This window comes from Ambystoma mexicanum, chromosome 10 (genome assembly GCF_040938575.1).
Source record: "Ambystoma mexicanum isolate Mex_15411 chromosome 10, UKY_AmexF1_1, whole genome shotgun sequence".
In the NCBI taxonomy this organism is placed as follows: domain Eukaryota; kingdom Metazoa; phylum Chordata; class Amphibia; order Caudata; family Ambystomatidae; genus Ambystoma; species Ambystoma mexicanum.
In genome coordinates, this window is record NC_090932.1 from 1,484,294,439 (window position 1) to 1,484,321,691 (window position 27,253).

Genomic DNA, 27,253 nt, shown 5'->3' on the forward strand with positions numbered 1-27,253 from the left:
GGAGCCAGTGGAGAGATTTTGGAGCTGGAGAGGTGAAGTCCCTGGGCTTGAGGCCGAGGATACGTCTCACAGGCCTATGCTGGATTAGTTGACGGGGGTAAAGGTAGGATTTAGGCAGATTGAGGAAGAGGCTGTTGCAGTAGTCCAGTCAAGAGAGGACTAGAGCTCTGGAGACAGAGTTTCTGGGGGAAGGTGATGCAGGAAGAATGCCTCTGAGGAGGTGCAGCTGAAAGGGGGCCTTCTTGGCAAGGTCTGCGATGTGAAGAGATAAAGAGAGAGAGGAGTTGAAGATGACCCAAGGTTTTTTGCCTCATAAGAGGGTGAGGGGAGGGGGTCCCATGGAGGGCTGCCAGAGAGTAGGCAGGAGGGAGGGAGCTGGGGACCCAATGAGAAGAATCTTAGTCTTACTGGCATTAAGACACAGATCGTTAGCAGAACACCTTGCCTGAATAATAGCAGTCAACCTTTCAGGAATGAGAGAGGAGGAAGAGGAGGCAGTGGGGGGAAGCTTGAAGGAGAGCTGCGTTTCATCCAAATCACACTGGAAGTCAGGAGAGAAGGCAGTTATCAAATGGGCTAGAGGGGCAAGGTAGATGTTGAAGACCCGTGGCGAGAGGATAGAGAGTGTAGAGCCCTGAAAGATGCTGCAGGTGGAGAGTGTGATGGAGGAGAGAAAAGGGCCCAGTTGAACCTGGGATAGTTGGTCAGAGAGGAAGAAGGTCAACCAGTCCAGTGCCAGGTCTGTGATTTCAGGGGTATCACAGAGCCGATTTATAAGGGTGGCATGATTCACCAAATCAAAGCCAGAGGAAAAGTCAAGAAGGATGAGAACAGAAGGAGAGATTGGAATTGAGATTTGAGAGAAAGTCTTAACAGGTGTTCAGGAGTGTAGTTTCTGTGCCTCTAGCTGCTCTGAAGCCAGACTGGTGGTCCTAGAGACAACCAACATATTCTGTGTGGTCGATAAGCTGGAGGATGAACAGCTTCTCCAAGAGTTTGACCAGGAAGGGGGCAATGAAGATAGGGCGACAGATACCCGGGCAGGAGCGGTCGGCAGAAGGCTTTTTGAGGAGAGGGTTCACAAGGTAGTGCTTGAGGGGTAGCGGGAAGGAGCTAGTGACAAAGGAGTGATTGCAGAAATCAGCCAAGGCTGGAGCAAGGGAGGCAATGTTGCCCTTGATAGTTCTTGAGGAGCAGGGGAGCTCCTGTTTGGGGGAGACTTTCGTAGAGAGGACTTGTCTATAGACCTCATCCGGTGATATGGCGATAAAGAGGAGAGTAGGAGGGAAGAGGTGAGGGGGGCCAAGGAGGCCTGAGTGTGGGGGAAGGTGTAGGGGGTGTGTAGAGGAGAGTGAGGTCAGGATGTCCTGAGTTTTGGTTATGAAGTGAGAGGCCAGTGCAGATGGTCTGGGATGGCAGAGGAGAAGTGGAGACTTCAGTAGGATTGGCAAGTTCCTTACAGATTCTGAACAGTTCAGCTGTGGTGTTAGTAGACCCAGAGATACAGGCTTGTATATATGCCTTCTTCTTCAAGTGGATGGAGAGTGTGTATTGCTTTTGGAGCAGGAGGCAGGCCAGTCTGTCAGAGGATGTGCTCGAAGCTTGCCACTTCCGCTCAGAAACTCTTCACTTGCCTTTCAGAGAGGCTAGGTCGGAATCATACCAAGTGTTGCTCTTGGAGGCAGGCTTCATGTGGATCGTCATGATGGGGGCAAGGATGTCCAGGGTGTTGGAGATGGAGAGGTGAAGGTTAACAAGGGCTGTGTCAGTGTGAGAGTCAGTGGCCAGTGTGGGAGGAGGAATGAATGAAGGTGGCAGCAAAAGCAGCAACTGACCTTCGTTTCATCAGTCGAATGATGGAGAAGGAGACTGGCAGTGTGGGTAGAGCTTAGTCGAGGGACCAAAGAGATCCAGGTGAGTGGACAGTTGAGCATGATTAGACCAAGAGAGGGTTGGAGATGGGGATGTCTGCTGAGATGAGAGCATCCAAGTTGGGTCCGGCTGAGTGCATTGAACCGGAAGGAAGAATGGTGAGGGAAGGAGAGTCACAGAGGCTGCGGAAGAGTCCAGAGGCCGCATTAGGGGAGTCAAGATGAATATTGAAGTCTCTGAGGAAGAGAAGCTTGGAGGCTAGGAGAGAAAGGTGAGGTAAGACCACTCTGAAAGGAAAAGGGAGAATGGATCAGGGATTTTGTAGATGGTGGCAAGAGTCGGCGAGAGGATTAGAGAGACACCACGCCTGTAGACGAGGCCTTCGAAGCAAAAGTAGGTCTGAGTGGGTATGATAGTAGCAGGGACCCATTCAGGGAAGATTAGGGCCACTCCGCCCCCTGACGGCTAGGCTTGGGCTTAGAGAAGATTGTGTATCCCTCCGGGAGGAGTGCGTCAAAAATGGCGACAGAGCTGTCAGTGAACCATGTCTCGGTGAGAGCGAGACGTCAAGGCCGAAGTCTTAAAAGAGGTGGTAGATGTCAGAGGAGTGTTCAACAGCAGAGCGAGAGTTGAGGGTAGCTAAGTATAGCTGGTTGCCACCTTTGAAGGTATTCCAAGGAGGGGAACATGAATGTGGTACTCCCGTCGGTGGTGGAGAAGGTGCCAGTTGGGTGGCAGATGGAGGAGTGGCAGGAGAAGGGAGGAAGTTGATGAGAGAAGGAAGACATTATTGATGCCCCTAGAGAATGGGAAATATGCCAACAATACTTCCCATCAGGTTCCACCATTAAAGGGCAAGGAAGAGAAAGGGGAGAGCACTGAGACCATATGGGGAATCCAAAGGACTGGGTGCCGGCCACCGCGTCGACTCTTGTCTCTACTGCAACTCCAACTTGATGCGCTTCCTTAGTCCCAGGTTTCAATTGTGGGAGAAAGTCTCTGAGGGTCCAGCACCACAACACTTTGAGGATTTTGTCAATGGGAATTACTGACCGATAAATCACTTTCTTTCTTTGCAGGACACTGCAGTCTGGCAACCTTTTCCAGGGGTCGCTGGACCCCAAGAGGAGAGCAGAGGTCCTAGCAAAATCAGACTTCTCCTGAGGTACCCCATACAGGGATTATACCAGACACCAGAGGCAACTCTGAGGCTCCCCATTCTGAGGCTAAAGGCACTAGGGACAACCCCATGCATCACTGTTCGGGGGCTAAACATCATACCGCAAAGGCTGAGGTTTGCTATTCATGGGCTAAGCATGCTGGTGAGTTCTCAGAGGATCCACACTGAGAGGTTAAACAAAAACCGGCGATTTCAAGGATTCCACTAAGAGGCTAAACAAAACTGGTTAACACCTGATGCTCCCTCTCAAATGGCTAAACTCAACACAGCTCAGCTGAGGCTCCCCCTAAGAGGGCTAAATACACATCTGGGGTTAAAGCTGCTCCCTTAAAAAATCTCAAGCAGGGCTAAATCAACATGCCCAATTCCCACAGTTCCCACTATTGAGAGCAGGCAAGCTTGATTGTGAGGCTTGCTGTGATACAGTTTTATTTATTTCTCCCCGTGATCTACTTAGTGTTTCTGCATCTGTTTTTCCCTCCCATGCCTTTCTCTTTCCTCCCTGCCCATCCCCACTCCCACCTCCCCCTACCAATAGGTCTGTGGCCTTAACCATGTTGGCCTTAACCACATGACCGGAATAAGTCTTCTTTACCGACCCCACAAGGGCAGCCTTGCACTGGGCCCGCCGGCGAAAGGCCACTGACAAAGGGAAGCTCCCATCCGGTTGCCCATGAGAGCCAACGCCAGGCCACACCCTACCAGCAACCACACAATAAGTATCACTCTTCCACAGTCAGAGCTACTGTTTCCAGTTCATAAACACATGCTTACTACCACGCCACATACCAGGTGACCATTGTGAGGAGTAAGGAACAAGACACAGACGCAGAGGAGACATGTTTGTGGCTACACACCTTTATTAAAACAAATGGGAGGGAGTTGGAAAATGCCTCAATATCCCTAATCGAGAAAGAATGTTCCCAACTCAAGATGTACAACAAAAAGTAAGTCCTGCGTGCGTAATCCTATTCTGGCCCTCACACTCAAAAGTAACTCCAAGGTGAAAAGGGTGTGCCTTGCTTTCTTAAAGTGTTCAGCTGCTCAAGGTTCAACACAAAAGTTCAAATCCAACAAAAAGGTTTTAACACAGACAATGTTTACAGTTCAACGAAAGAACCTCCTTCTTCAAACAATATTTTCCAAACAGAATCACCAGGTTTCCAAGAGGACCCCTCTCTCTCCTCGGAGAACTCATTTTGTTGGGTGAAATTGCTCCCACCCCCAAACTTTCTCCTAGGCTCATATCCAAAGGGGTACATTTCTTTATAAGGACCTTTCTTTTCCTTCTTTTTTGTCCTTCTCTCAACAATTCACGGAATAGTTCATAGTCTCAAAGGCATGATCCTTCCTTAAGACCCATTAGAATTTGTACACACGTTTGTCTTCACCTGATATACTCTTCTGCCAGGACTTTGTTACCTAAATACATTCTCCCGTAGATCAGATTTTAATGTCCCATTCATAACTTGATTGGCAAATACTTTCAGTTGTTCAATGACTTTAAACTTGCTTTCTTGTTGTGTTCTTATAAAGCGGCATAGCCTGCAAGACCATCCGGCATCTCATTTGTATACTTTGGTTTCTTCGGTAGTCTCTGGTTCCCCTCACTTCTGTTACCTTCTCTCTGTATTACGGTATCTGTGAGAAACCAGAAGGTGTCTCACCCGCTAGTCCCTGGGGATCTGTCATCCAGGTGGCCAGGACATGGCCATCACTTTTGGATCCAGTTACTGGGGGGGGAAATGTCTGGGAGGATCACCTGGATAAGGGGTCTTCGGGGAGTGGGATTAGATACTTGGGAACTCACCCCCACCCCCTTACCAGACACACTTTCTCATGGACAGCGCACTGTGAGAGAAAACGGACTAACACCCGAGTCGTATACCTAACATGTTCCGATGCAAGTGTCAGTCAGAGTCAGGCAATTACTGATAATTACACATAGCTGACTTCGATCACACTTCCCCACACGGATAAAAGGCAGAGCACAAAAGCACACTATGAACAAGGCAAAACACATGAGGAAGCAGCAGTTCCAAGATGGCAGTTTAATACAAGGAGAAACAGGGCAAGACCAGAAAGGGTTACAAGGAGCGAATTGCCCTTGGCCTTTTTGGAGGAAAACCGCTACTTTCACAAGCCCTCAAGAATAAGAAACATAAGACACGGAATTAAAGCTGAGGAAAGGTTCATTGTGTGTCAAAGGTACCCGGGGCTCTACCGCATCGATAGCCAAGGTGGGGGGAGAGCTTGCCGCTGTGTTACTGTCCTTGGCTCCTACAACAAAGCAGCGCCAGTAAAGTCAGCACAGTCGGTGAGTCAGGGAGACTGATAGCAGATCGGTCTGTGTTAGATCCAAGGTTGCAAGCGGCAACATTGTATGAAGAAATCTGCAAAGAACAGAGTGTGAGGCGTATGTGATGAGTGACTCGAATATAATTTAATATCCAAGAAGTGACTGAACATTTAAAGCCAAGATAGATTCCATATACAGAGTGGTCCGGCAGCACGTGGTTGCTCCTTCGAAGGTTTCTGTTAGGTATCCAACCGAGAGTAAAATTGTGAATTGCAAACTCAAAGTGGTCCTGCAATGGTGTAAGTCTTTGATAGCTAATATGAACTACAATAGATCCAAGCCCGGCTGAGGGAGACTAATTGGGGAAAAGCAGGGATCTGAGCCTGGCTGAGGGGGATCCAGGGTGATACGCAAGTCACCTGAGAAAATATATTCCATAAGCATTGGAGAAGAGGATCTGTGCCCGGATGAGGTGGATCCAAAGTAAAGACTGTGTTAAAAAAGGGATCTGAGCCTGGTTGAGGAGGATCTAGGATGAAGAGTGAATCGCCTGACTTGAATATTTGTAAAGCAACCTTTCATTTGTTTTGGCACATCAGGCCCTCTGAATCAAGAGACTTTGACTACTTAAGAGACTTGGGCACAGAAGGCCCTGATGTTGGTAATGGAACTGTGTTCTCGTGCCAAAGAAGCCCGAGAGTATGCTATGCTTGAGTGAACCACCTTGTCCCATGCAGAAAACATGGGGAAGGCAGGGCAACGGCCTAAACACCCCGACTTATCATTTTGTGAACAGTTTTCTTTTTCATGAACATTACCCCACACTATTTGTATTTAGCAGTAAGGATTGGCAATAGGTTTTTTAGTATAGGCCCTTTTATTTTGACAAGACTCCACTAGGACTGTATTATTATTATTTGATGGTGCCATCTGTAGATACATGATTAGATAGGCATTTATCACACCCTTGTTAAAGTTCAATAAACGCCCTTGAACTGTGGTCACTTGTCTGTTTTACCTTGATACCATGCCTTCCTTACTCAACCCAGTAACCCTTTTGCTTTCCCCGGGCTTACTGGTTGCCTTTGGCGTTTCTTTCCTTCTGTTTGATGAACTGCTTTGGCTTGGTGTACGCCCTGTTCCCGCTTTACTTCCTTTTCTAGCAGCGAAATTCCGGCACCTCTCTCTCACTTTTCTGGAGTCGGGTTAGCGTTCCTGCCGACTTCTGTCGCCTGTCTTCCCTCCGTTTGGTGCTCGGCTTTGTTACTGACCGACCAGCGTCTGCAGCTGTCATGATGCATGCCTCCAGACGTCAGGATCAGACCAGCCTTCCCCAGTTGCAGGCTCCCATGGGGACCTTTAACGCCCCAAGATGTTGTCTGAATCCTTCCTGTTGTCAGTCCTGGCGCCGTTGGAGCCAGGTTCATATTATTCCCTCATATGAACAAGGATTCAGTGAACATAGAGGCACAAATAGTCCCGTCTGGAGGAACTGAGCCATACAGTATAGCTTCCAGACTGTGGTTGGGTTTGGGACTACTTTACCTGGGACTACTTGTTCGCGTTATTCTGCACTCCTGCAGCGTAACGCTCACCGTGTCTGCTCAGCTCCAGTTACCCGGTCTTCAGCCACGCTTCAGGAACCACGGACCATCAGCACCTGTTGGAGAAAAGGAAAGGAAAGCGAGAACAAGCAGAAGAACAGCGGTTGTATCCTTACCTGAGAAGCTGTCCATCCGAAAAGGTTTTCTCTTCTGCCGTTCTCGGGAACCACTGCATCTGCAGAAAGAAGAACAAGAAAGGAGAGCTAATACTCATCCGGAGGCTACAGTCTTCTAGCAATCCATCAAAGCGGTTCACGCGATCGCTGCTCCGGAGTCACACCGCACCTGCAGAATAGAAAAAGAAACATCAGGTTAGTCGCACAAGAAAAAAGGAACCATTTCTAAATACATTTCGACACTGGGCTCTTGCGCTAACACTCACCTGCCGGAATACTACGCAGCATCATAGTGAGGAGTCTAATTCTTCATCTGGCACCTCCAAAACCGCACCTGCAAAGGAATAAGCACAATAGTGAAAACATGGCAACAAAAGAACACTTGAGCAAACTGATACCAAGAATCGATTGGTACAAAGACTTACCTACGGAGTTACAGCTGTTCAGGACTCTCTACAGGCCGCAGGAACAGTGCCGCAACTAGATCCAGAGAAAAGCCTATGAACATTAACGCGCCCCTGTATTCAGACACAGAATGGAGAGTCCACCATTAAAACACCTAAGGTGAGGCATAAGCACAGAGGGGAGCGTGAGGAGGTTAAGGGAGGTGGGAGTCTTGTCTGTCCAACGTAGCAGGTTAACATCTCCATTCAACATTCTAGGCAAATGCCCACTCGTGAGAGAAGTAGTGAGACAGAGAAAGACACATGCTGACGTTCATCGCTCAGCTTCGTGCGACGCTCCCGTGGAGACCAGGTGAGCGCAACAGCAGCTCCTTCCTCTTATCCCTCTCATCAGCTGTGGCCGAGTCGCATTTAAACTTCCTGGCTCGCTCACTCCTTTTCCAACAACTATGCTGTTGCATTGGATGCCTAGTCCTAGTAATCATCACTGCTCTGTTGGTGGCTACGTAACTTCCTCTTGAATGGTATTGAGGAAGTGGATACTGTGAGAAACCTGAAGGTGTTCTCACTTGTAGACCCCGGGGAACTTTGTTCAGGTGCCCAGGTGAGAGCCATTGCGCTTGGATCCCGACCCTGGGGGTGGACGAGCGAGGCAGGATCATCTGGGCAAGGGTGCCTTGGGGATTGGGGAGGAAATACCCTTGGGTGAGACATGGTATCCCCCCTTTCCGACACACCCACTACCCGACATCCCATCCTTTTTTTGGGGATACTGCCACAAAAGTCGCTTCCTACTCCAGCACTTTCCTGTAAAGAAACTAAAGCGAAAACATCATGGAAAAACAAAACCATCCCTCAATCTCAATGCAAACATAATTCGGAGGAGACACTACATCTCCCATAATGCTCCTTTCCCATCTAACTACCCTAGGTTTCCCCTGCAGCACACCATCATACACAGGGAACCTACAATCCAAAGGACTATCTCTTTAAGACTAAGCTCCCTTCAGAGGAAAGATCAGGCATGTCACAAAGATAAGTTAATTGAAGGTCTGGCAACCGTCCCTCTGATTCCACACCTGTAGTCTGTTAACCTGATGCAGGTGTATAAAGAGAGAAGGCTAAAACTTAGAGGGGGTGGTGATCAAGGCACAGCACAGGTACAGGGAGGCTGCATGGCTGACACCAGCAGGGGTCCCTAAGTGCTGACACTCTGACAGTGAGGAAAAGGCGAGACAGAGGGGAGCCGTGGTGCACAGAGCAGGAACAAGAACCCAGTGATGCCCAGGACTGACTGGTGGAGACGCTGGCAAGGTGTGGAGCAGGAGCTCCCTGCTAAGTCTGCAAGGCAGGGAAAGGAGGAGGTAAAGTTTGGAGGCCCCGCCCTTCCCCCTGGCCCCCCAAGGTTGCAAAGTGTGTAATTTTCCCGTAACGAGGCAGCTCTCTGGGGCAGGAGGAGGCCCTCACCAGACTGGGAAGCCGCTCCGAGACCCGTAGAGGAGAACGGACATCTCTCAACTCTGGCGAGTAAGCAGGAAAGCTGAAAAGCCAGCTGGAATGTAACCGCGAGGGAAAGAAGCATTGTTTAATGAGACGTTGGGCCTCATTATGAGACCGGCGGTACCCGTGCCCTGGCATGGCTGCCGCTGGTATCATTTTCTTCCTGGCGCACGCGGATGGGCAATTACTGGGTCATAACGGCCCGCAGGACCTGGTAATTGCCCATTTGCGGGCCCCAGAAAAAAATGCTCCCCCTTCTCATTTGAGCCCCATAGGGCTCAATGGGAATTGGGAGTTCAGATGCACCAGCACCATTCGTGAATGGTGCCGGTGCATCCGACATGCTCTGCTCGCGGGTGCCGGTACGCCTGCCAGGTCAGACCTGACGGCCGGGAAGGCACCCGCAAGCAGAACTCGTAGTTTTCTGGTCCAGTAACAACGGTACCGGCAAGCTTACCGGTACCGTTGTTACCGGACCGGCAAACTTATAATGAGGCCCTTTGTATCTATGTCAAGTGGCACGGCTCAAACGAGCCCATTGTTGAACTGTCTGAGAATCCAAGATATATAAATCAACAACGAAAGACTAAGAGCGATAGTTCAAGTGGGCACGTGCCAAGGGAAATTTTGGCACTGTTTAGAAATCTTCAAGAGTCTCTTTGTATTGTTTAAAAATAACCGCATGTGGCACCAAGAAATACAGAATCAATGTGGTTGAACGCTAATGAAGAAACAAAGTATATATTTGCTGAGGACAGTGAAAAGTGACCGTGAACGTGAAAGCGGATGAAGTTCCGTGAATCCGATGAAAAGCATCATGGAACTTGCATACAATAAATCACCCAAAGTGAAAAGACAGTGTGGGATTTACCATGCAACAGATTGTGTAAGGTGGAAGAACAGTAGCGAGATAACAATCGCGCATCTGACTGCAGGTGCTTGTAAAATTGAGGAACTGTGGAATACAGGAACCAAGATGCACTTTGTTTATTGCGAAGGAAGGCAATTGTTAAACTAGTACATTCTTACGAGGAGAGAAAGAGGAATTGTTTTTGAAACTGAACTGTGAGAAGAGGCTGTAGTCTGGGAAAGGGAACCCTATAGAGAAAGAAGAGGAACTCGAGCCCGACTGAGGGAAGTCTGGTTATAAAGAAAAGTGGAAACCCGGGTAAGGAAAACTAAAGGGGCCTCATTGAACTGTGAAGTATGAACTGTGAACAGTGAACTGAGATCCACGAACTGTGAGAAACTTAAGGGACTCATTCAACAGCCAAAGTGTGGCCTGCTCAAAGAATTGTGTTGCTCACTTGTCCTTGTCAGAGACCGGAAAACCTTGTGCTTAAAACATTAAAAGGGAGATATCTTGGACAGTACAAGAAGCCATTCTGACATATGATTTAGCATCACTAATGTTCCTTTTACACCTCCATTTACACTTTTTGTATACTAAAAGGAGGGCAAGGATAGGTTTGTTAGCATAGGTCATTTATAATTTGACTCAGACTGACTAGGACTGCGTTACTTTTATTTGACGGCCGAGATTACTCCCATTTTAGCTATAGGGCCAGGCAGGAGTTTTTTTCCAACCCCCTAAAACTACCAATAAAGGTGTTGAAACGTATACACTTGTGTTGTTGTCTTACTCATTGTACTGTGTCTTTCTTACAATACTGTACTTCATTAGGAGTGATCCTCACTGCTGCTGGCCTCTTCCTCATCCCACTAGTCAGTATACGGTCCCTAATGGAATTTTGAGGGGAAACCAAAGTCGACCTTCTAAGAGGTTGGGGAGACTATGACAATATGCCATTAAAGTCTACAGGATAGAGGAAACATCCCTGGAAGGGGGTGTGTAATTTTTCCCAATGATGTCATCTCATCTCCCTCAGGTCGCCACCCTGCAGTTTGCCCTCCCTCATATAGCTGCCCCAGGGTCAGGATCAGGTAGTGGCTGCCGTCCCCTGGCAGGGAGGCTAACTCGAAGAAAGGAGTGATGACATGTTCAGATTCATCAAACCATAGACATCGTAATACTTTGCTTTGCTTCTACATGCATACATCTCACTGCGGTAACTATTAAAGTTAGCCTTTTTCTGCATTTAGCTATGACTCTGAATTTAGCCTGTATTGCATCTAGCTGTGACTTTGAATTTAGCCTGTATGGCATCTAGCTGTGATTCTGAATTTAGCCTATATTGCTTCTACCTGTGACTGTGAATTTAGCCTGTATGGCATCTAGCTGTGATTCTGAATTTAGCCTGTGTTGCATCTAGCTGGGACATTGAATTTAGCCTGTATGACACCTAGCTGTGATTCTGAATTTAGCCTGTAATGTATCTAGCTGTGATTTTGAATTTAGCCTGTATTGCATCTAGCTGTGATTTTGAATTTAGCCTGTATTGCATCTAGCTGTGATTTTGAATTTAGCCTGTATTGCATCTAGCTGTGATTTTGAATGTATCCTGTATTGCATCTGGCTGTGATTTTGAGTTTAGACGTGTACTGCACCTAGCTGTAAATCTTGAATACAGACCTATATTGTTTGCTAATTGAACACTTGCATATACCATGTCATCTAATTCTATTGCACCACCCATATAGACAGTACACAACACCTCAGCCATTAGAGTGTGCAGCTTTCACATACTTGGTACAACACCTCGACCACTAGAATGCACCTATTCCCCACGATAAAATTCGATAATGCCTCTCCTGCTTCACATACTTTGCGCATCACATATGTCATTAGAATGCAGCTGTCCTCCCACAATAAAATTTGGTCTAGCTGGGCCTCATTACAAGACAGCGGTAAATCCGCCGCCACCGTTGTTTCTGGACCGTCTGATTCCGAGTCCTGCAGGCGGGAGGTGTCACACCCGCCAGGTCTGACCTGGCGGTATTAACACCACCCGCCTGCAGGAAGACATGGAAACACCGGCTCTGTCATAGACGGAACCAGTGTTTCCATGGTCCCCATCCCCATGGAGTCCTATGGGACTCCATGGGAATGGGGATTTACAGAATTCCGTCTCCAGGATTACCGGGTCACTGGGGTTGTAATGCCCCGGTGATTCCGGAAATCACGGAGGCGGAATGCTATTACCGGACCGACGGCAGCCTGCAGGTTTTTCCGGCACAGCTACCATCGGACTTGTAATGATGTCTCTCCTGCCTCACAAAAGAAAAGTAACAACAAACAGGGTAGGCTATTGTAGAAAGAAAAAACACACGGGCAAGCCGTTGAAATCCTTTTAACTGTTAACAGGATGAACGTGGTATCACAAAAACAACGGTTGTTTTTCCCACTTTCTCCTGCCTCACATACATTACTTTTGCACAACACCTCAGCCATTAGAATGCAGCTATCCCCCACCATAAAATTCGGACTAGCTTCACACATAATTCCTCTCCTGCTTCACATACTGTGCGGAGCACCTCTGCCATTGGAATGCAGATATCCCCCACTGTATAATTTGCTGAAGCTGCACACATAATGTCTCTCCTGCCGCACATACATTACTTTAGCACAACACCTAAGCCATTAGAATGCAGCTATCCCCCACGATACAATTTGGTCTAGATGTGCACATAATATCTATACTGCCTGACATATTTATACAGGACCTCTGCCATTAGAATGCAGCTATTCCCATGATGAAATTTGGTCCAACTGCACACATTGGGCCTCATCGCCGCCTGGGCTATTAGTGGTACCGCCAAACCCCCAGCGCTATTAGCGCCGGATCACGGGCTTGGCGGAATGGTAAGTCCCCATTCCCCATTGGGGAATGTTCGGCGCTATTACAGCCGGCGGCATTACCGCCAGTGTTACTAGCACACAAAATCAGCAAAATTGCAGCAGATTTGCCCCCAGCTCACAGCTGGGGGTAAATCGACCAAGCCCGTGATTTGGCGAACCCTTAAATGCGGCGGTAATAGCGTTACCGCCGCATTTAAGGGTTATCGCCAAACATGTGATGAGGCAGATTATCTCTCTCACATACTCTGCATACTACCTCTCTTCAACCACCCACATGCTTGCTCAACCTGGGTGACTAGCAGGGACTTGACCGCCCCTACCTTCGTATCGGCTAAATTGCCAATGCACATTCAATAACTCTCTGATATTTTCCCGTACCTGGAACTCGACCCCTCAAGGGCGTTCAACCTGCTGTGCGTTGAGACCATACCAATGTTGAAAGGCGCTATACAAATGCCCATTACATTAGACCCTAAAATGATGAAAGCACATGACATCACGGAAGCAGATACTTTGACAATAACGCCAAATCATTTTGCTATAGTGGAGAGGCCTCTGTCATATCCCTGTGCACCACTGGCTACATGAGTGAGACTTATAGTGATACCTTTGTTAGAGGCTTTACCTTGTGGCAGTGAAATGGGAATTTGATCACTTTACCTCGCGTTCTTGGAAAATGTTTGTGACTACTGATGAGTGATTTTTTTATATATTGATGTTAATTTGGTTAATCTCCCATTTGGTGGATTTCTATGGTTAAGCATGCTTCACTTTTACTTTACACGAAGTTGTGAGATCTTTTGTAGATTTAAATATGTGGATTCATCTAGCTTGATCAGCAGTTTGTGTAGGTGAGCATTTTTGCATCTTTCCAGATTTTATAGATAGTTGGAAACATGATTATCACATAACTTAGCTGACGTATCTGTGTTCTTTAATTTACAGAGAATAAAATATAACTTTCACGCCCTGCCTCCGGGGCAGACAGAGATGGTATTTAACGGCCCGCCAGCTTGAGCTTTGGGCTGCGGGTCGTAAATGCCATGTCCGCAGCGGCTGCGGGGCAAAGTTATTCGCTCCATGGGAATTCCTGTGGTGTGGATAATTTTCTATTTTATTTTTGTCCAACAGAAGATGTGCTCTGCGCAAGCGTGTCTCCCGTCGGAGGAAAGAAATGACATGTTAAAAAATGGCAGCGTCATCCAAAAAGGGACCTAGTCCCTCTTCCATTTTAATGGCAGTGGCCATTTTTTTGCTTTATTTGTTTTACACACTCGTGGGCGGTAAAGGCAGAATTGCACCCAGGTAAGGTGGAATCTGATTGGAAAGACCACTTTTCCCAGGGGCCGAAGAAACACATTGACTCTACAGACTCTGAAGTTTGGTGAACACACTTCTGACAGCCATTGGAGTTGTCTTGTGAAGGCTCACTATGTAGAAAACCTTTATGATTTTATGATATGTTTTGAGTGACCTTGAAAAGAATAGGTCACTATCCGAAATGCATCGAATGTTTCAGATTCCAAAATGCTAATGGATTACTACCCTTATCTCAAGCCATGTTTAGCAGAATGTGAATGATTAAGGTGAACATACACACATTAAAAAAAACACATACTGTTTATAGCCAATTGTGTATTGACACTTGAGTATGAGTTTCTTTGTACAAAAATCCCTTTTGTGAAATAATCATGTCTTTTGTGTAAAACATCTCTGTATATCATACAAAAAACCTTTTATTAGTTTCATTAAAAAACTCTTTTTTGAACCACACTTCTGAGTGGTGAATATTCATTGTGCTCATTGAATTGCTGTGAAGACTTTTTTTCTATATATTTGTCTATATATTATTTTAGGAATTTGTTTCTTTTAATACCTAAAGGGGATTAATTCCCCATATCGAGTGCATTTGGATTACTTGTTATGACAACAAGTCTTGCTGTTGTGATATTGTTGTGTTTTCCCATTGGACCAAGGGAGACATCCATTTGCACCGGAAGTGGTACCAAAACAATTTAAGGTGAATTTAATAGCTTTTAGGAACATATTGCTTTGCATTCCAATCTTGATAATTTAGAGACCCTTTGCCCCCAGGATTGAATGGTCAGCAACAGTTGTCTTTGCCTTTCACATTGCCAGATTTGGCGTGAGCTCTCTGAAAGTTCATACCTTTGGACAACATTTAACAGTTAAAATGTGGTCTGGTAGACAAGAATTATGGTCCCCCGAGACGGGCCCTCAGTCACAGATTATTACAATTCTCTAGGAAATTCCTCAGGACTTGGCATTTTATACAGTAGCTCAGTACTGTTGGTGGAGGGAGGGCAGGAATTGTATTTGGCTTCCAGGTATTGTTGAAAGCTCCATATTTTTAGAGTTTTGTGGAAGTGGACGATAGTGGGGGAATTACGAACCTCTGCTGGGATTGAGTTCCAGATGGCCATGGAGTTGCAGGAGAAGGACTGCTTGCAAGTCTATGTCATTGTTTTATGTAAACAAGGAGAGGGGCTTCAAAACCTAAACCTGTGACCCTTCTGGTAGTCTAAATGTGGGAATGATGAGCGGTCCATCACAGAACACAGCTTCAGGTGGTTCATCTTCTGGGATTGGAGAACAGCGATGCAGACTCGTTGAGCGTCCTAGCTTTTGTGATTTACGTGCGGGAGCAAAATCAGGTAATGACTCAAATACTGTTTTGCTGTTGGGCTGCTCCTCCGTTGGACTCATTTGTCACTCTCTAAAAGAAGAACTAAAATCTGTACGTGTCCAGGGAGGGCTAGGCCGCAAAATCCTAGGGGATGCTCTGCATGTTCTATATGATGGGATACATGAATTTGTGTTTCCACCCACATCCCCTGATTCATCAGGCACTCCTGAAATGCCAGCAGTCCAGTGGATGCTCCCTGATCTTCATAGTACCATGGTGGCCAGCAAACGTTGATTTTTCCAACCCTAAGAACCTATCTGTCTCAAATGGAGGATCTGGTCCTGCACCCCTCCCCTCAATCAATGAGTATAGTAGCATTGTGCCAGAGAAGATCTCGTTAGGCCATCTTGGACTCAGAGGGGTAGACAGGGTAGGGGCTGAGCAGGCAAAGCCCATCCAAAATCTGTAAATGTCCACTCAGCAGCACTGTGTGGGCATTTACATATGTTCATGTCACTGCGGTCGGCCCAACTACATTAGCTTCAGGCCCCACTTGTTAGACTATCCTGGCTAGGCCTCTGCTTGGACGTTGCACTGGCAATATGTGCATCATACAAGCTGCAAGAAAGACATCCACCTCCTCCCACTATAGGAGCAAGTGGCCAAGGGTCTTCCACTGGTGTCTAGAAAAACACAACTCTCCTCTATCAAACTCTTTTGATGACATCCTCTCTTTTATTTCAAGCTTGGCTTCCTCAGGCCTTCCTCTGTAACACTGCAGGACATATCTCTCAGCATTGGGAGTTTATTTCAAATCTGATCAGCAGGTTTTTTCCTATTTCCAAACCAGTGGGTAAACACCACTTTGAATGGATTGTGTCCTCCCATGTATTCCTCGTCTTTAGATATCTTCCCTTTTAGCTTTAGCTGCTTTGGAAAAACAATCAGCAGGGGGTGATGTGCTTCGATGCGGTCGACTCGATGTCCATCGAGGGCTTCCATCTCGGGATCAACGGCATCATCGGTATATATAGCACGCGCAGTGCCCGTTGACTTCAGTTCCATTTTTCTGCGATAGCTAATGCTTCTAGAAATACGTCGGACTTCATTTTTTTCATTAAAAACTCTGACATTATCACGATCGATGGCCTCATCATCGACACTGTCAACCGAACAATGGGTTAAATAATTTTCACGACTGCGGTGCCAAGATGTTATTCACGAACCCTCATCGGGTGTGTCTGTCATGCCTTGACGTGGAGCACAGGACGGCGGACTGTGGGTCCTGTCAGTCCATGACCGGTAAGGGTCTGAAAGAGCGTAAAGGCAAATTAGCAGCGGGTATGCCCCCTACTAAATCCTCTCGCTGATGCCATTCTTAACCTAAAGCCCATCTTAACTCCTGGTACACACCTCACCTGAAAACACTATGTACTAAAAAAAAGACAATGTGAGGTTGCATGGAGAATACAACCTTCTGATGAAAACAAAATTAATCTTAGGGATGTAACTACCCTCTATAAAAGGGAAATACTGTTGGCGAAACGGGAAACCTATAAGACCAGAATATCCCAAACTAACTCAAACATAAAGGAACTTTTTGTAATCTTGAAAGAAATAGAATCTCCCATCCTAGTGCCAGATAATTGTTTTAAAGATAAATCCTGGTGCTCCAACATACAGCAAGCTCTTGCCAATAAAGTCACAACTCTTCAGACTAAAATTGCCACGAGAAAAGCATCACTTAACCCAGCTACTGCGCCCCAAAATTCTCACCACACCTCCTAAAATCATTACCTGCCCCCCCCGCTTCATGTTTTCTAAAGTGTCTACTATCGAGACAGAAAAAATGATACTATCGCTCAAACCCTCTAACTGTCAGGGAGACCAATGCCCAGCCCAATTGATAAAGTATGCAGCCAGAGACCTGGCCCCCTTAATCTCGAAACTTATTAATGCTTCATTTGCCACAGGTTCTACACCAAGTAACTTAAAAGAATCCTGGGTGCTCCCTTTACTTAATAAAACAGATGTTAGACCCTGCCATACCTACTAATTACCGCCCAATTACAACAGTGCCCTTTCTTCTAAAAATCATAGATAAAATGGCGTATTTACAAATGCAAAAACACCTAGAAGCCAACCACCTGCTAGGAGCATGCCAGTCTGGTTTCCAACCCCATCAATGGACTGAAACAGCCTTAATAGACCTAAAGGCTCAGATTGACGAGCTCAGGGATAAAGGGAAATCCGCCTTACTCCTCCTCTTGGACTTATCAGCTGCATTCGACCTTGTGGACCACAAGGTCTTATGTAGGCATCTGGACTCAGCTGCTCACTTCTCTGAAGAAGCCATAGCATGGATACAATCCTTTCTCAACAATAGGACCATGAGAGTCTTTTCCCCCACTGCGGCGGCAGACCCTATCCCCATTACATGCAGAGTGCCCCAGGGTTCATGTGTTTCTCCCACCCTATACAGTATTTTCACAAAGCCCCTTTTCGATGATCTGGACCTTCTTGGTATCACCTACACTAACTATGCAGATGATACTCAGATTCTCCTACCACTTACTGGTGATTATGACAAGGATTTGGCCTTGGTGAATAGGGTGTATCTCATCATTCAGGCATGGATGGTCACCCATGGACTATGCCTGAATGATGTTAATACTGAGATTATCATCCTGGGCACCTCCTTCACCCTTAAAAAACGGAGTCCCAACTAATCTTCCTTCAACATTGATAACAACCAAATTACCACCGCTCATGAGGTGAAAACTTTGGCCTTTTATCTGGACTCTACCCTTTACTTTAATAAACAGGTCAATGCGATGGCTTCCGCCACTGCATACACCTGCAAATTGATAAGAGCAGGTAAACCCTTCCTGTCCAACAACAGCTACATTACCCTTGCTAGAGCACTTGCTCTATCGAAGTTCGATTATTGTAACTCTCTTTACATTGGGGCCAATGAGGAAACCATCAAGAGAATCCACCTCCTTCAGAATAATGCTCTCAGAGCAGCATTAGGAATATCCAGGATAGTCCACATCTCTGAAATCAGAAGAGCAAATAATTGGCTCTCGACTCACGAGAAAAGTCAGCTAAAAGTTGCTTCACTTGTATATAAATGTTTAAACAATGCTGCACCTTGCTATCTCTCTGAGAGACTTACTAGAATAAGTCTTACAAGATCCACCAGATCTTCCAACTCCAACTGCATCTCACTACCTAGATTTAAACCCTCCAGAGTCGGAGGATGCAGCTTCCAGGTCAAAGCAGCACAACTTTGGAACTCCCTACCTCCCCTTCTGCGAACAGATCAACCGTACCTTAAATTCCGACGGAACCTCATAAGGTGGATCAAAGACTCAGACAAATAAGGGACGTCTATCAACTTGCCTATGACTGGCTATTCCAGTCCACCCTAGCCTGGCCAACCTTTTATTTGTGTACATACTTACTTGACCCTTAGTGTTTACTGCATCGGTAGGGTATTTGTTGTGTCTATCCTGTAATAACATGTATGTATTCGATTTGCTCTGTTATGTATATTTATTGTATTATGTATGTGCTCAAACTGATATCTAACCAAGCTGTAAATTGTCGTATGCAATGCGGCCTCATACCCTTGGGTCTGGCACGCAATACAAGTAATACAACAAACAAAACAAACAAACAATCAAACAAACATTGAAGAAACGATCATCTGACGAGTAGTGAGGCGACTCTCCTCGAAGGAAAAGATCAAAGAAGCGGTCACGCTGTTCGAGTGGGTCTCATCATTCCTCGTCTCCTTCTAAGTATAGGTTGCCTGCAAGCTCCTTCATTTCTTCTCGAGAGAAAAGTATATCCTGTCTGACAATCTTCGGTCTCTTGCGCAATGGGCGGAGTTCAGGCAGAAAATGCTAAACATTTTGGAGGAGGAGTCACGTCCTCCTCGAGAGACAGGCAAGAAAGCCATGCTCCTGTCATGCTGCATAAAGCCAACCAGGAAAGGGTTAAGGCTCAATCATCGATGACTTCATTGAGTCTCGAGGTTCAAGTCTTTAGAGGGCTCAAACGGTGCATAAATCATCAAAGAAATTGTTGCCGGCGAAGCAATTGACGCCTTTGGTGTCCAAACCATCTACGGCATTAACATCTAAATCTTCAACGCCTTTGTACCTAAAGCCATCTGTGCCCTGTGCACTAAAGAAGTGGTAAAATACTATAAGCACTTGCCTCTGTTTATGAGGAGGATGAGCCATCGGTCCAAGACACCCAACTACCTTTTGGTTTAGAGTCTGGCACTCCAAATGTCCCTGAAGCGATTATTTCAGAAGAATCTAGGCTGAGAGAATTATATGAAAACCTTCAGTCTGCAAGTGGTATTGACACCTCTCCAGAACTTAAATTTGGCAGACTAGACCTGGCAGGCCATGCAGAGGCCTCTTACATGCAATTTATGTCCAGGGTCATTGAATTTATAGGATTGGGCAGACCTGCTCTTCCATTCGAGCAAAACGGCCTGACAGACATTCTCGACAAAGGTCCACAGGAGGATTCTGTACTTCCTTTTCATGTTGCCCTCCAAAGAAGAATTAAGGCCAATTGGGAGGCTTCTGAGTCAAGTCCTACGGTGAATAAAAACCTCACCAAAAAGTACAGGCATTCCAGTATTGACCCTGACTACTTGTCGAAGCACCCTACCCCAGAGAGGCTGGTAGTTCAGGCAGCGACATCTAGTTCCAGACAAGCTGCATATCCAACCATCCCACCTGACCGGGAGGATAAGCGTTTTGACGCTCCGGCAAGGAGGTTATTTTCTGCCGTAGCATGGCTTTTAAGTCTGCAAATGCCCTTTGCACCTTAGCAAAATGTACATTCACCCTGTGGGACTGCATAGCTATGGTGGCTGATCATATTTCCGAAGGGGAAGAAAGAGACGGCTTGTTGAACATTGTAAGAAATGGAAAGGAGCCATGTGTGAGTCTCTGCAATCAGGATTGGACTCTGCTGACAGCGGCAGTAGAGCCATGGCAGTGAGCAATGTGATGCACAGGTTTGCGTGGTTGAGGAAGTCAGGATTTGCACCGGATGTGCAGTCTAGACTCCTCAACTTGCCCATTGCCGGCTCTAAATTGGCAGCAAGGTTCACGAAAACCTGGAGGAGCTGCAGAATTCAAAGGCAGCAGCCAAATCCCTGGGTTCTGCTATCAGACAGCCAGAACCATCTTGCTCCAGTGGATCATCTTGGAGAGGTAGGTCCTTTCGCTTCTACTTAGTTGGAACAGTGAGAGGACTGGCTAGTACAAGGAGCCAAAAAAGATTCCCTCCTGGTGGACGAGGGAGAGGTGCCAAGTCCACCCAAGCAAGGGCTGCTTTACCATCAGCTGCTGCTTCAGCTGCCTCAAAAGCACTCTGAGGCCTTAATACACAATACACTGGGGGAGGCAGACTTTCACAGCATCTGCAAGAAGGCGTGATATTACTTCAGATGCGTGGACATTGGAAACAGTAACCCAGAGTTACTGCATCCCCTTTCTAAAAAAGAACCATCCATCGGGCATCCACTCGTTCAAAGTTCCGAATCTGTTCCTTAGGCAGGAGATTTGTAGCCTGCTAGAGAAAAGTGCTATATAACCAATACGTGTAATGGAGAGGAACAAAGGGTGGCACTCTCCTTATTTCCTAACCCCCAAGAAGGGTGTAGGATTGAGACCCATTTTCTACTTGAGAAGCTTGAACAACTTCCTCAGGAAGGACGAGTTCAAGATGGTTAACCTTTTTCAGATCCTTCTGGCCCTCCAGCTTCAGGATTGGATGTTGTCATTTGACCTTCTGGATGCTTACTTTCATGTGCCAATCCATCACAAGCACAGAAAGTACCTGAGGTTTGCTGTTAACGGTTTCTCATTACCAATTGCGAGTTCTGCCATTTGGACTGACATCCACCCCAATGATTTTGACCAAGTTGATGGCGGTGGTGGCAGCGAGTCTCTGGAGGGGTGGGATTCACGCCTACCCCGACCTGGACATGTGGCTGAACAGGGCTTGCTGTCCTGAACAGGCCCTGGAACATCTTAGCATAACCTGCCGCTTTCTCCACAGACTGGGCTTCTCCCTCAAATTCAAGAAGTCCCACATGATACTATCTCAAAGACTCCAGTTCATTAGAGCAGTCCTGGATGCATCTGTCATGATCTCTGCTTCCAAAAGATCAGGACTTGCCCGACTCCCTTGGAGGCAGACCCATAACCCCGGTTCCGAGTGCCAGCCAGTCCCAATTGGGACCTTTTGGACCCTGTCCTGGCGCCAGTGGCACCAGGCTCATAAAGATGCCCAGTCCCAGCGCTGGAAGCGCCGGGCTCATAATGCTTGGGTGGACTTACCTGCAGCAGACCATGCTGCTTACTTACCTGCCAGTTGAACCCCTGATCCTCTTCTGTTTGGGACTACTTTTCCTGTTGGGTGGGGCAGGAGCCACTCCCTAGGTTCAGAACACTGGAACTCTTCTGGAAAGCAGGAACTCTTTTCTTAGGCGTGGCTGTGGAAGGAGACACCTAAGCACTACAGGAGGCTATTTAAACCACACCCGATGGATGAATCTTGCTTTGCGTTATTCTGCATTCTCTGCAGCAGAACGCTCATCGTGTCTTCTGCTTCTGATCCTGGGCCTAAGGGAACAAAGGCTTACCATCCTGGAATCCAGTCTTCAGCAGCACCTGTAAAGACAAAGAAAGAACAGGTTAGCACTACGGTCTTCAGTGGCAGCGCATCTCTTACCTGGTCCATCGGCTGTCACCAACGCCTCGCGCTGCATTCCGGCATCTGAAAGACAAAGGCTTACCTACTCTTTGCATGCTCCGGAGGTCTTCGCACTGCATTCCGGCATCTGAAAGACAAAAGCTTACCAGCTCTTCGCACGCTCCGGAGGCCTTCGGCGCTGCATCCCGCATCTGAAAGACAAAAGAAGGTGCGTTTAAAGACATTGGGCAACTTTATTACTCACGTGCCATTACTCCTTCCCACGCCGAATCCAGTGGGTATTCCAGCACCCTTCAGCTTCTCTAAAGCTCCGAACTTGTACCTGCAAGATAAAAGGGACAGTTAGTGCGCATCGTGAAGCAGGCTACAAGCGCTTACTTACGTGCTTCCAGGCGCTTCTATTCCTCACGCGGGTTCGATCCTCAACTCTCATCAGCCCGCCATCCGCCATCACCCTGCAAAACAAGAGATATCATTACAAAAGACTTTTAAGACATTTGAAGTGCCCAGAACTTACCGTTCGTGCAGTTAACGACGGACAGCAGTCCTCTGAGGTCAAGAGGCCTGCACCCTTATCCAGTGAAGAAACTGGTTACGGCACCCTGCCCCGAGGCAGATGGAGAGCTCGGCGTTCACTTACCTAAGGTGAGGGTGTTAACCTTTGGGGTTCTACAGGAGAAGAGAAAGGGAAGAGGAGAGAGGCATCCAATAACCCCAGTTCACTAATCCCATATTTTCTATCTGCAGACATCTTACTCTTCGAGTCAGACATACAGTGCACAGAGGTCCAGCCCAAAGAGCCAACCGTGTGTTACACATCACCTTTGAAGATACGGCATTCACCCAGTCAAGACCGGCGCCTCTGCGGGAATCAAATGAGCGTTACAGCATCCTAGTGAAACGCCTCACTACCCAAGGTGAGGGCTCCGCACATTCTGCAGATGGTCTCCCAATTCCAAAGTGCCCAGCGTCTTCTGGCCTTCGACTTTTTGAGATTGCTAGTCCTCATGGCATCCTGCATTTGTCTGGTGCCAGAGGCTCGTCTGAGCATGAGATCCCTCCAGTGGGCCCTCAGGACTCAATGGTCTCAATTCTCAGGCATTATGTCAGACCTTCTTCAGGTTCCCAACAGAGTCATGCAGGATCTTCTATGGTGGGCCTGCGGGGACAACATTCTGAAGGGAGAACCTTTTTGGCAACCATGGCCGGAGAAAACAGAAGTGATGGACGCCTCACTCACAGGTTGGGGAGCCCAGGCCAACGATCTGACAGTCATCGGACGTTGGTCTCCATCGGAGTTCAAGCTACCCATCAACCTTTTGGAGCTGAGGGCAATCAGACTAGCGCTGTTCTGCCCTCTATATGGGCAAAGAATGTCCAAATAATGATGGACAACACTGTGGCCATGTACTACCTCAACAAAAGAAGAGGCATAGGTTCACTACCACTGTGCAGAGGCAATGAAGCTCTGGTTCTGGGCATTTCAAGAAGGAATCTCCCTATTGACGGCTCACCTAGCCAGAGAGGAGAACATGGCGGTGGACGCTCTGAGCAGGCAGAACACAGTCTTCCACGAGTGGGAACTAGCTCAGTAAATCCTTCAAGAGATCTTCACACCCTTTGGGGAACCCCTCAAGTGGATCTGTTCACGACCAGTGTCAACAGGAAGTGTGAACTGTTCTGCTCCAGGAATTTCCCCCAAGAGAAGCTCTAGGAGACTCTTTCGTAGTGGACTGGGAATGTCCACTCCTGTACACGTTTCCTCCAGTCCCCGTCATTCCTCACATGATCAGGAGGTTGAGAAAGTTTGGGAAATCCATGATCCTAATTGCTCCGGATTGGGCCCAGGGGACCTGCTACCCAGACCTTCTACACATGTCCATCTGCCCTCCAATGTGTCTTCCGTAAAGAGAGGACCTTCCTTGCGAGGGTCAGGTTCTCTATCCAGAGGTCAAGACAATCAACCTCATGCATGGTTTCTGAGAGTTTGAGATATAAGGATTAGGTCCTCCCGGATGACGTTATGGAGAACTTGCTTTTGGCCAGAAGGCCAGCAATGAAATCCTTGTACCGCTGCCGTTGGAATAATTCTGCAGCTGGTTTAGGGAAAAGGATGTGGACCTTTTTCAGTGCAGTACACCTATAGTGTTATCTTTTTTGTTGCTTTTAGCAAGTCTGGGGCTCCAGATTGGAACTATTAAAGGTTCATTGGCAGGGCTTAAAATCTTCAAGCACACATCGGAGGAGGTATCATATTTTAAGATGCCTTTAATCATACACTTTTTTGAAGGGCTCACTAACATGTTCCCTCCTGCTCCATTTCAAGTGTATATTTGGGACCTGAATCTTGTCTTAAAATGTCTGTGTGTTCCGTTTGTGCCTCTACATTCATGTCAGCTGAGACTTCTAACGTTTAAAACCATTTGTTTAGTATCTTTGACGTCAGCCTGCAGGGTGAGTGAATTGCTGGCTTTATCTAGTAAACCTCCTTTTACTATTTTGTACAAGGACAAGGTTGTCCTTAAGGTTAAACCTTCTTTCTTACCAAAGATCGTATCCCCGAAAATTGTACTACCAACTTTGTAACCGCCCCCTCATCCTGGCCAGGAAGAGGAAAAGCTGCAAAAGCTTGATCCAAGAAGGGCTCTGAGCTTTTAGATTTCAAGTATGGCAAAGATACGTCAACAAGACCAACTATTCATAGGTTACACTGGACACAAACTGGGACTACCAGTTACAAAACAAACATTGTCCAGATAGGTAATTCTTGCCATTACAGAATGCTACTGATTTGCTGGAAAAGAGCCCCCTGGATGCCTGAGAGCTCATTCCACAAGAGGCATAGCGACATCTTCTGCTCTGCAAAGAGGGGTGCCTAGAAGGGATATTTGTGCAGCAGCCAATTTGTCTACCATTCATACTTTTACAAAGCATTACTGTCTGAAATCATCCTCTGGCCTGTAAGGAGTATTTGGGAAAGATGTCCTACATTCAGTCCATGACAAATCTTAAATTTAAAAATGTGTACTCCCTCCTCCAAGACCTAACACTGCCTTGGGAGTCTATCTAAAGATGAGGAATACGTGGGAGGACACAATCCATTCGAAAAACAAGTTACTGAATTTATTTTCCAGAGCAGCTAAAGCTGGAAGGGAAGTTATCTACAGATGAGGAATACGTGGGAGGAACATCCAGTCGAAAGAACGTTACCAGGGGTAAGTAACATGTTCTTCGGCTTGTTTGAGCTTTTTCCAGGTAGAAGTGCACCCCATCCTCAGTGGGACCTCAATTTCGTTCTGACAGCTATCTTTCACAAACCTTTCAATCCCATTTCTACTGATGATATCCACCTGCTGCCCTGTAAGGTGGCGTTTCTAGTGGCAGTCACTTCTGTGAGATGGGTCAGTGACATTCAGGCTTTTGTCAGCGACAGAAGCCTCCACAGTATTTTACAGAAATAAGGTACTTCTCTGTACTCACCTGTCCTTTGTCCCAAAGGTAATCTCAGACCTCCATCTAAAATACAACATTTCGCTCCCTATTTTCTTCCCAAATCAGTCGTCGGAGGAAGTACATTTTTCTATATTTCCTAGAAGTGAAGAGATCCTTATGATATTTTCTGGACCGTACAAAAGACTTTAGGTCATCGAAAAGCCATTTTGTGACATTTGATAATGCTGACAAATGCCAATCATCCAACGCTACTCTCTCAAGATGGATCATCTCCCGTATTTTATGAAGCTTTTCCCCTGCCTAAAGAGCTTTATGCCCATCTAGTAACTGCTAAAGCAGAGTCTGTTGTTTTTCAGCATAATGTTCCCTGAGAGACAATGGCCAGAGCGACTACCACAACTACCCCATCTGCCTCCTGCAGGCACAGCTGTCTGGATGGGAGTTAGATATCTGATGCTCATTTTTCAGACAAGTGGTCCATTCTCATGTAAAGTGTACTTGGGAATCTCCCAAAAGAATGGAGAAAAGGGGATGAAACATAGGAGTAAGGAAAAGTTACTAACCATAGTGACTACGGTACTCGGAGTCCACAGTCCCCTTTCCTCCATATGTCAATGCACCGTCCCCTCTAAAACAGCCTAGTCATCAATTGAGTAGCAAACTTGGCGGATGTATTAGGACTGAAGACTGGGCATGGGAAGGTGGAGCTGTGGATTTTTTGGTGCTGAAAGAAGTGCAGTGGTCAAGTCCCATAGGATGGAATGTCCCAAATGTATTGTGCAAAGAAGACTCTTCTAAGAGTACATTAGTCACTTTATCGAGTAACTTTGCACTTGTGAGTTCACCAATTAAGTACCATTAGTATTTCTACTTATTTTCATGAAAATAAATTGTATTTTTCGCTGCCCCATCAACTTCCTATGAGGAGGGTACTATTCGCCATAAATTCCAAATAGGAAGATCTAGTGTGTTGCCTGACTTTAATAGTCGACAGTCTCTGCTACTACAATGGTATTCTCCCTATAGAGAGGCTACTGGAAGTTGAACCAAAATGCAGTCAGGCTCGCCAGGCAGTTGGGAAAGAGTTGAGGAGGGAGCGGAACCCCACAGCGGATTTTGGTGTCATATTTCTTGCTCTTCAACTATTCTACTGTTTGCCCACTGTAGTGGCTGCTGGGACAGAAGCTGGCACCAGCGATAATTGGATCTTAGAGTTCTTCTCAGCATCACCATTGCTAGAGTGAAGAACATTAAAAAGGAACCCCACTTGGCAGCCTGAACGAAGGCGAAAGAAACATATTTAATGGGTTGTATGTCATTTTTTCGATTTTTGTAGGTCGTCTAACCAACAGACCGATTTTTTTTTCAAGCGATTTTAGGCTGCCCACCAAATAGAAAAAATGACATTTCCTTGCCCACCCCAACCACCTCCCCTCGACCTCAACCCCACCCTCCACCCTTCTTGCTACAAATCAGAGGGTTTCACCCCCCCAAGACCCTTGCCTCAATCCCCTGCTGCCTCCATCCCCTCCCAAGAACCCCCTCCGCACCAGTACACACACAGACAAGTACACCCAACACACACACTTACCCATTCTCCCTCGTGGCCGCTTCTGGGTGCTGGTATGCCTGTCAGCCCCTGCGCGCAAACATGTGCGTCGCTGA

At 46.8% G+C, this 27,253-nt stretch overlaps 1 protein-coding gene across 1 annotated transcript in view; it reads left to right on the forward strand.

The window, feature by feature from the left end:
- The window catches only part of CFAP251 (cilia and flagella associated protein 251), a 1,318,836-nt gene that overhangs the window by 947,562 nt on the left and 344,021 nt on the right, over positions 1-27,253 (forward strand). The gene's annotated exons all lie outside the window — the stretch shown is intronic.